This window comes from Triticum aestivum, chromosome 5D, assembly GCF_018294505.1.
Source record: "Triticum aestivum cultivar Chinese Spring chromosome 5D, IWGSC CS RefSeq v2.1, whole genome shotgun sequence".
Taxonomy (NCBI): domain Eukaryota; kingdom Viridiplantae; phylum Streptophyta; class Magnoliopsida; order Poales; family Poaceae; genus Triticum; species Triticum aestivum.
The window spans coordinates 55,123,828-55,133,494 of NC_057808.1; positions in this window are offsets into that span (position 1 = coordinate 55,123,828).

Sequence of the window (9,667 nt, forward strand, 5' to 3'; positions counted from 1 at the left end):
ACGTCCTCGGCCGCCGCCGCCGCGGAGCCCACCGCCGGCGCCGCCTCCTCCGCCGCCACGCCCGCCGGCCAGCTCGCCTCCTCTCCCTCCGGCCGGCGCCCTGTCCCTCCTCTCCGGCGAAGTCGCGCCCCCGCCATCGACGGCATCTCCCTCGATCCGATCTGGTAGCCACTGTAGCTCCCGTTGACTTCGTCCTTCCTTTTTTTTTCTAAGTCCTCATATTTTATCAGCATGTGCTCCTGTTCCCGATGCTATAACTTCTTGCATGTAGCTCCGATTCACGCGTGTAATATGTCAAATTGTTCGTCTCATGATGCTCTACATTTTGTTCTGTTGCACCATGTTCATTAGAGGTCATCTTGATGCCCAAATCTTCCTTGGAAGAGGACTACTTGCTGTTAATCTCTGGTTCTTATCAGAATTTGGAGATTTGTCATTTTTGTATCATTTAATCTGTGCATATTTTGGGCATGAGCTCTACATGTATTTTGAAGTATTCCATGCCATCTTTCCAGTGGTGTAGTCCTTGTATTTTTGTGATCTCTGTGGTGACTAGCACAAGCATGCAAAATAGGCCCGTAATATTTCTGATTTCAGGGACTTGGTGATTTCTCTAAGTCCTTGTCTGCTGTAATGTTGTTGCCATGTAAACTTGATTCTACAGAGAGATCCATGCATATTTTGGAGACGTTCAGTAAGGATGTTTTGTAGCTATAGTTGTAATTGATCCATTCCTGCAATTGTTTGCAATTATAGAGTGCCATAGCATGACTCAATCTTGCTCTACTTTTGCTATAAAATATTTCTGGCAGATTCTTAACATGATATGCAATATTGCCAAGCTTATTGTAGTTGATCCATACATGCTATGCAATTGTTCTTGCCATGGTTAGCTTCATAAACATGCCATCGTACTGTAGGTGTGCTTGGTTTGTCATGCATTGCTCTGTAGTGAGTGCATCAAGCTCACAAAGAGGCCTACATATTATTATTTCTGCCATGCTCTGTTTTCTGCCAAGTCTGAAACCTGATAACGAAACTTGCTATGTTTACATGCTTGCCATCATATCTTCTGGTCCTTTTTGGCTTATGGTCAGTAAGGGACTTCTGTCATGCGCATTTAGTAGAACACTACCATGGCTCGTTTTGCTATTTTCAGTTCCTGTAGCGTGTTGATTTCGTGCTCTGAACATTGCTACCTGATGCTGATTTCTGCCATGTCCAGTTTTTCACCAAGTCTGTGAACCTGTAATCTTTTGCACTTTTGCCATGCTTGTTTGAGCTTGATATGTTGTGAACTAGCCGTAGCTCAGTGTTCCTCTTTTAGTTTACTGTCATATGCTTTTTTGCTATGTTGGGGTGCTGTAGCATTGTTACTTGTTGCATTTTAAGTGCTATCTTGCTCTTTATCGCAGATTAGTGTCATTTTTGTTTTGCTTGCCATTTGCAAACCGTGCATCCGATTCCGGTGATCTTTATATCGATTTCGACCGAAATCATCTCATCTTTTCAGTGGCATGCTTGGTTTGCCAAGTTACTACCATGTTCATCATTTTCCTTCCGGAGCACGCATATGCATCGCATATCATATCTTGCATATCATACATGTTTTGCATCATGTTGCTTGCGCATTCCTCGTTGTTGATTGTGGTTCCATTTGTTTGTTTTCTTGTCTTGGGTAGAGCCGGGAGACGAGTTCGTGAACGAGGAACCTGTCGAGTACGCTGACGAGGATCAAGCTTTCGATAACTCTGAGAACCTTGCAGGCAAGATGACCACCCCTCGAAATCACTTCTATCTTTGCTATGCTAGTTGTTCGCTCTATTGCCATGCTCGCTACCTATCACTTGCTATATCATGTCTCCCATTTTAGCCATGTCAGCCCTAACCATCCTTTCCTAGCAAACCGTTGTTTGGCTAAGTTACCGCTTTTGCTCAGCCCCTCTTATAGCGTTGCTAGTTGCAGGTGAAGTTGAAGTTGTTCCATGTCGGAACATGGATATGTTGGGTTATCACAATATCTCTTATTTAATTAATGCATCTATATATATTTGGTAAAGGGTGGAAGGCTCGTCCTTATGCCTGGTGTTTTGTTCCACTCTTGCCGCCCTAGTTACTGTTATACCGGGATTATGTTCCTTGAGTTTGCGTTCCTTACACGGTCGGGTGATTTATGGGACCCCCTTGACAGTTCGCCTTGAATAAAACTCCTCCAGCAAGGCCCAACCTTGGTTTTACCATTTTCTACCTAAGCCTTTTCCCCGGGTTTTCGCGAGCCCGAGGGTCATCTTATTTTAACCCCCCCGAGCCAGTGCTCCTTCGAGTGTTGGTCCGAACTGAGCAGACTGTGGGGCCCCCTCCTGGAAACTCGAGGTCTGGTTTTACTCGTAGGATGTCTCATCCGGTGTGCCCTGAGAACGAGATATGTGCAGCTCCTATCGGGATTTGTCGGCACATTCGGGTGGCTTTGCTGGTCTTGTTTTACCATTGTCGAGATGTCTTGTAAACCGGGATTCCGAGACTGATCGGGTCTTTCCGGGAGAAGGTTTATCCTTCGTTGACCGTGAGAGCTTATGATGGGCTAAGTTGGGACACCCCTGTAGGGTATTATCTTTCGAAAGCCGTGCCCGCGGTTATGAGGCAGATGGGAATTTGTTAATGTCCGGTTGTAGATAACTTGTCACTTGACCCAATTAAAATACATCAATTGCGTGTGTAGCCGTGATGGTCTCTTCTCGGCGGAGTCCGGGAAGTGAACACGGTCTGTGTTATGAATGACGTAAGTAGGTGTTCAGGACCTCTTCTTGGTCATTGCTAGATGACGCCCGTTCCGTTGCTTCTCTTCTCGCTCCCATTTGCGCAAGTTAGCCACCATATATGCTTTTGCCGCTGCAGCTCCACCTCTTTGCGCCATCCTTTCCTATAAGCTTAAATAGTCTTGATCTCGCGGGTGTGAGATTGCTGAGTCCCCGTGACTCACAGATTCTACCAAAACAGTTGCAGGTGCTGACGATGCCAGTGCAGACGATGGCGTCGATCTCAAGTGGGAGTTCGACGAGGAACGTGGTCGTTACTATGTGTCTTTTCCTGATGATCAGTAGTGGTGCCCAGTTGGGACGATCGGGGATCTAGCATTTGGGGTTGTCTTATTTTCATCTGGATTTTGACCGTAGTCGGTATATATGATTGTATTTTGGATGATGTATGATGATATTTATGTATTGTGTGAAGTGGCGATTGTAAGCCAACTCTTTATCCCATTCTTGTTCATTACATGGGATTGTGTGAAGATGACCCTTCTTGCGACAAAACCACTATGCGGTTATGCCTCTAAGTCGTGCCTCGACACGTGGGAGATATAGCCGCATCATGGGAGTTACAAGTTGGTAATCAGAGCCATCCCCGACTTAGGAGCCCCTGCTTGATCGAATCGCTGGCGTTGTTGAGTCTAGAACAAAAATGTTTTGAGTCTTAGGATTATATATATCGGAGAGTAGGATTCTTTTTACTCCTCAGTCCCTTCGTCGCTCTGGTGAGGTCTCCTGACGTAGAAGTTTTGACTATCCTCTCCTCAAATTTCACTAAAAAAAATTTTAGGATCACGCGGGTATCTTGGAATCGTTCCGATGGTTTTGTGACGAGAACATTATTCTTGGTGCCTCCTGTCATTTAGGGGTTGTGGCAGTGTCCCGGGGAGTTGAGCTCCGAGGTGTTGTCGTCACAATTTTATCGTTGCAGTTCTGGAATACCTGAGTTTCGCCGACATCGAAATCTCTTTTATGTAGTTGTTGGTGAGATCACCTCGACGCCACCCAGTACTGGGGCGGGAGTTCGGGAGTATTGCCATAACTTGTATAACGGATGTTTTTCGAAGGTTGAGGTAAACGATTTCCGAAGGTTTCTTGGTTATGTGTTGACGGATGGATACAGCTGGATCTAGGGATTGTTAGTTTGGGTGATATATTTTGTGTCCCCTGTATCCCCTACACCAGATTGCATAACCAGAAAGTTTCGGGAGTTTATAAGTGGGAATTCAAGTAGCCTTAGGATATCTTTCCGACAGACGCATGATATGAGATTGGGGTTCGACGTCTAGTGGTCCGCCTTTCCAGGGTTGATTTTACAGTGGTCTCGTTGTGTCTTAAAGAGTCCATGGCTATGCCGACTCGGGGACGCTTCGTATGTCATGTGCACAGCCTTGTACATGATGGTGCTGTATGATTGAGCCCGTGTGGGCCCACCACAAAAACTTCGGACGAAATCTCTATCATATGTTTGTTCCGGCTTATTTTGCAAGCCAATACTTTGTTTTATTTTGTATTGTGGTATTCGAGTTTCTTCGAATTCATATGTTCACTCCATATCTTTTTCAAGTGGCTTCTCAACTTATAGAAGTGTGATGATTTACTACGGAATTCATTCGTTCATCCTCGTTCGAATGTTTATTGTGAAGACTATATGTTGCAATTTCTATCCGTTGATTCTACTTATCTATTTGTCTATCAAGATGCTAACGGATGTCACCCTCTTCAGGATGGCTCCGCCAACGCGTCAGAATCCGGATCGCAATGAAGGGAGTCAAGCGAACCCTCCGCCACCACCTCCACCTCCGGAGGCATGGCAAGCAATCATGGCAGCCACCAACGCCAATGCTCAGATGATTCTGCAACTCTTGCAAGAACGTACTCAAGGGCAAGGCAATCAAGGCAATCAAGGTCAAGGCAACAATCAGTTTCACTTCGCCACTCTCAACCAGTTTCTCGCAAATCAGCCCAAGTCTTTCAGCTACTGTGCCGAGGCCACGGATGCCGATGATTGGCTCGTGGACATCAACAAGCATTTTGAATGTAGCAATGTCAGGCCTGAGGACTATGTCAAGTTCGCTTCTTTCCAGCTCAAGGACCAAGCTGCTGATTGGTATCAACAATACAAAGATTCCAGAGGAGGTCGTGTGATCACTTGGACTGACTTCTGTCGGGACTTCAAAGCGCACCACATTCCACAAAGTGTTGTTGAGAGCAAGCGTGAGGAGTTCCGCAATCTCAAGCAAGGCAACATGTCTGTGTCTCAATACAACATTCAGTTTCAGAAACTTGCTCGCTTCGCTAAACAAGACATTCCTGATGAGAAGAGCATGATCTATCACTTCAGACATGGCCTTAAAGAGGATCTGCAGTTAGCTCTCGTTCTTGTTGAGCCTACTCAGTTTGATCAATTCTACAATATGGCACTGAAGCAAGAGGCTGCTCAGCTCAAGTGTGAGGCTTCTAAGAAGAGAGTCAGAGACGCAGTTCAGTCTTCTTCTTCCTCACTTGTGACAGCTAAGCAACAGAAGTTCTGGTTGCCTCCTCCTCCTCTGTTCCATCAGCCTTATCAGCAGAAGAACAAAGGTGGCCATAGTTCTTCCAACTCTTCCAACTCTGGCTATCAGAACAAGTCTCAGAATCAAGCTCCAAAGTCCAATGCTCCTTATCACCGTCCACTCTCAGAGGTGACTTGCAACAAATGTCAGCAGAAAGGTCACTATGCTAACAAGTGCTTCAACCAGAGGCGTCTTCCTCCTCCTCCTCCTGTCAGATCTTCCAGCAATGCAGTGGTCAAGCATAATCCAAAGTTTGCAAAGGTGAACCTGATGAATGCAGCTCAAGCGCAGGAATCTACTGATGTGATAATGGGTAATCTCTCAGTTAATGATATTCCTGCAAAAGTTCTTTTTGATACTGGTGCATCGCATTCTTTCTTGTCATACCCATTTGCATCGAAGCACAATGTTGACACAGAGATCTTATCCAAAGTTATGCAAGTTGTTTCTCCGGGTAAGCTTTTGTCTTCTAGTTTGGTTGCTCCTGATGTCTCCATCAAGATGGGCGACTATAAATTCCAGTCTTCTCCAATTGTTCTTGGTGACTCGGATATTGATCTAATTCTTGGGATGGACTGGCTTTCTAAGCACAAGGCTCAACTTGATTGTGCTGCCAGGGAAATTCAATTGACACACTCTTCTGAGGATGTGATTATTTTTGCCGCTCGCGATGAAACCATTCGGTTTTTCTCTCTCAATGAGAAGGGCGAATTGAATGCCATCTCTCAAATTCCAGTTGTTTGCGAGTATCAAGATGTCTTTCCAGAAGAGCTTCCGGGTATGCCTCCTCATCGGCCAGTTGAGTTCGTTATCGAACTAGAGCCTGGCACTGAACCCGTTTGCAAGCGTCCATACAAGCTTGGACCCAACGAGCTGAAGGAATTGAAGAAGCAGCTCGATGAACAAGAACGTCTGGGTTTGATCAGACCGAGTTCTTCTCCATGGGGTTGTGGTGTTCTTTTTGTCAAGAAGAAGGATGGCACGGACCGACTTTGTGTCGACTACCGTCCATTGAACAAAAAGACAATCAAGAACAAGTATCCACTTCCCAACATCAATGAGCTATTTGAGCAACTTAAATGTGCTAAAGTATTCTCGAAGCTTGACCTTCGTATGGGTTATCATCAGATTCGCATTCGTGAAGAAGATATTCCCAAGACAGCATTCAGAACAAGCTTTGGTTCTTATGAATATACTGTCGTGTCTTTCGGCCTTGTCAATGCTCCTCCGGTGTTCTCTCGGATGATGAATTTCATCTTCAACCCCTATACCAATGAATTCGTTCTGGTGTATCTCGATGATATCTTGGTCTTCTCCAAGAATAAGCAGGATCATGCCAAACATTTGCGATTGGTGCTCGACAAGCTCAGAGAGTATCAATTCTATGCGAAGTTCTCTAAATGTGAGTTTTGGCTTGATGAAGTTCTTTTCCTTGGTCACATCATCTCTGCCAAGGGCATCGCTGTTAACCCCGAGAAGGTGTCCGCAGTTGTGGATTGGGAACCTCCTCAAAATGTCAAGCAGCTTCGTAGTTTTCTGGGTCTTGCAAGCTATTGCCGAAGATTCGTTGAGAATTTCTCCAAGATTGCAAAGCCTCTTTCCAACCTCCTACAGAAGCATGTGAAGTATGTCTGGTCTCCTGAGTGTGACGTTGCTTTCAACACTCTCAAAGAGAAACTAGTCACAGCTCCTGTCTTGACTCCTCCTGATGAATCCAAGCCGTATGAAGTCTTCTGTGATGCTTCTCTCCAAGGTCTCGGTGCTGTGTTAATGCAAGAGAAGAAAGTTGTGGCCTATACCTCTCGTCAGTTGAAGCCCAACGAGAAGAACTACCCCACTCACGATCTTGAGTTGGCGGCAGTTGTCCATGCATTGATTACGTGGAGACATCTCTTGTTGGGAAGACAAGTGGACATTTTCACTAATCACAAGAGTCTCAAGTATATCTTCACTCAGCCCAACCTCAACCTCAGGCAGACTCGATGGGTCGAAATGATTCAAGAGTACAATCCGAGTATTGAATATACGCCAGGCAAGGCCAATGTCATTGCAGATGCTTTAAGCAGGAAGGCTTATTGCAACAGCTTAATCCTCAAGCCTTTCCAACCGGATCTTTGTGAAGCCTTCCGCAAGCTGTTCCTCAAGGCGTTCTTGCCAACCTCATAGTATCTCCTACTTTGGAAGATCAAATTCGTGAGGCGCAACTCCTTGATGCCATGGTGAAGAAGGTGAAACGTGGTATCAACAAGGGACTTTCCAAATACAAGTGCTATCGCATTGATGACAGAGACACTTTATTCTTCGAGGACCGGATTGTGGTTCCTAAAGGTGGTCTAAGGAAAGTCATAATGAACGAAGCGCACAATTCTCTCCTGTCCATTCATCCTGGAAGTACGAAGATGTATCATGACCTCAAGCAGTCGTATTGGTGGACTCGAATGAAGCGAGAAATTGCTCAATTCGTGAACGAATGTGATGTCTGCCGAAGAGTGAAAGCAGAACACCAACGACCAGCTGGTCTCCTCCAACCTCTTGCTATCCCAGAGTGGAAGTTTGATCATATTGAAATGGACTTCGTGACTGGATTTCCCAAGTCCAAGCGTGGAAATGATGCTATCTTCATTGTCATCGACAAGCTTTCTAAAGTGGCTCATTTCCTTCCTATCAAAGAATCCATCACAGCAGCTCAGTTGGCAGAGCTCTACACCTCCAGAATTGTCTCCTTGCATGGCATTCCACAATTGATTTCTTCAGATCATGGAAGCATTTTCACCTCTAAGTTCTGGGACTCCTTCCAGAAGGCCATGGGCACTAACATTCGCTTCAGCACAGCTTTCCATCCTCAAACTAGTGGCCAAGTCGAGCGAGTCAATCAAATTCTTGAGGATATGCTCAGGGCTTGTGTCATTTCCTTTGGCATGAAATGGGAAGATTGTCTTCCATATGCTGAATTCTCCTACAACAACAGCTTCCAAGCGAGTTCGGGCAAGGCCCCATTCGAGATTCTCTATGGCAGAAAGTGTCGTACTCCTCTCAATTGGTCAGAGACTGGTGAACGCCAACTTCTTGGCAATGACTTAATCACTGAAGCTGAAGAAATGTGTAAAGTCATCCGTGACAATCTCAAAGCCGCGCAATCGCGTCAGAAGAGTTACTATGATAGTAAGCATCGTGATTTGGCTTTCGAGATCGGAGATCATGTCTACCTCCACGTCTCTCCAATGAAAGGCACTCGTCGTTTCGGTATCAAAGGGAAGCTTGCCCCTAGATACGTGGGTCCTTTCAAGATCATTGGCAAAAGAGGCGACCTCGCCTATCAACTTGAGCTTCCTTCCAACTTCACGAACATGCACGATGTGTTCCACGTGTCACTGCTCCGCAAGTGCTTCAAGGCGCCTGAGCGCACTATCGACTTCGAAGAGATTGACCTCCAAGAAGATTTGTCTTATCTTGAGCACCCCGTTGCTATTCTTGAAGAAACTGAGCGCAAGACTCGCAACAAGTCTATCAAATTCCTGAAAGTGAAGTGGTCGCACCATTCCGACCGGGAAGCCACCTGGGAACGCGAGGACCATCTCCGTTCCGAATATCCGGAGTTCTTTCAGTCCTAGATCTCGGGACGAGATCCTCTCGTAGTGGTGGAGTGTTGTAACACCCCGGATGTATCTTGTCATATTTGTAACTCCGACTCTTGCCATTTTCGGCGATGTGTTATGTTATTCCCTCCGTTGTCGGGTTTTGTTTTTCGTTTTGTATTTTGTCATGTCATGCATTTTCGTATCTTGTCATCATGTGCATTGCATTCGCATACGTGTTCGTCTCATGCATCCGAGCATTTTCCCCGTTGTCCGTTTTCCAATCCGGCGCTCCTATCTCCTCCGGTGCACCCCTCTTGTTTTCTTTCGTGTGCGTGTGTCAAACTTTCTCGGAATGGATCGAGGCTTGTCAAGTGGTCTTAATATACCACCCGGAGACTACCGGTCAAGTTTCGTTCCATTCGGAGGTCGTTTGGTACTCCAACGGTTAACCGGGCATCCGCAAAGTCCATTTGAGTGTCCAGCAAAAACCCCCTCTAAAACCAGCCCAAAACCCACCAAACTCTCTTCCATGCTCTAGGTCGTTCGATCACGATCGTGTGGGCGAAAACCGCACCTCACTTGGAGTCTCCTAGCTCCCTCTACCTATAAAACTCCATCTCCCCCGAAAAACGGAATCACAGACGAACCCTAACCCTCTCCTCGCGCCGCGCCGGACACGTCCGCCGCCGGCCGGACGCACCGGCCGCAGCCAACCGGCGCGCGCCAC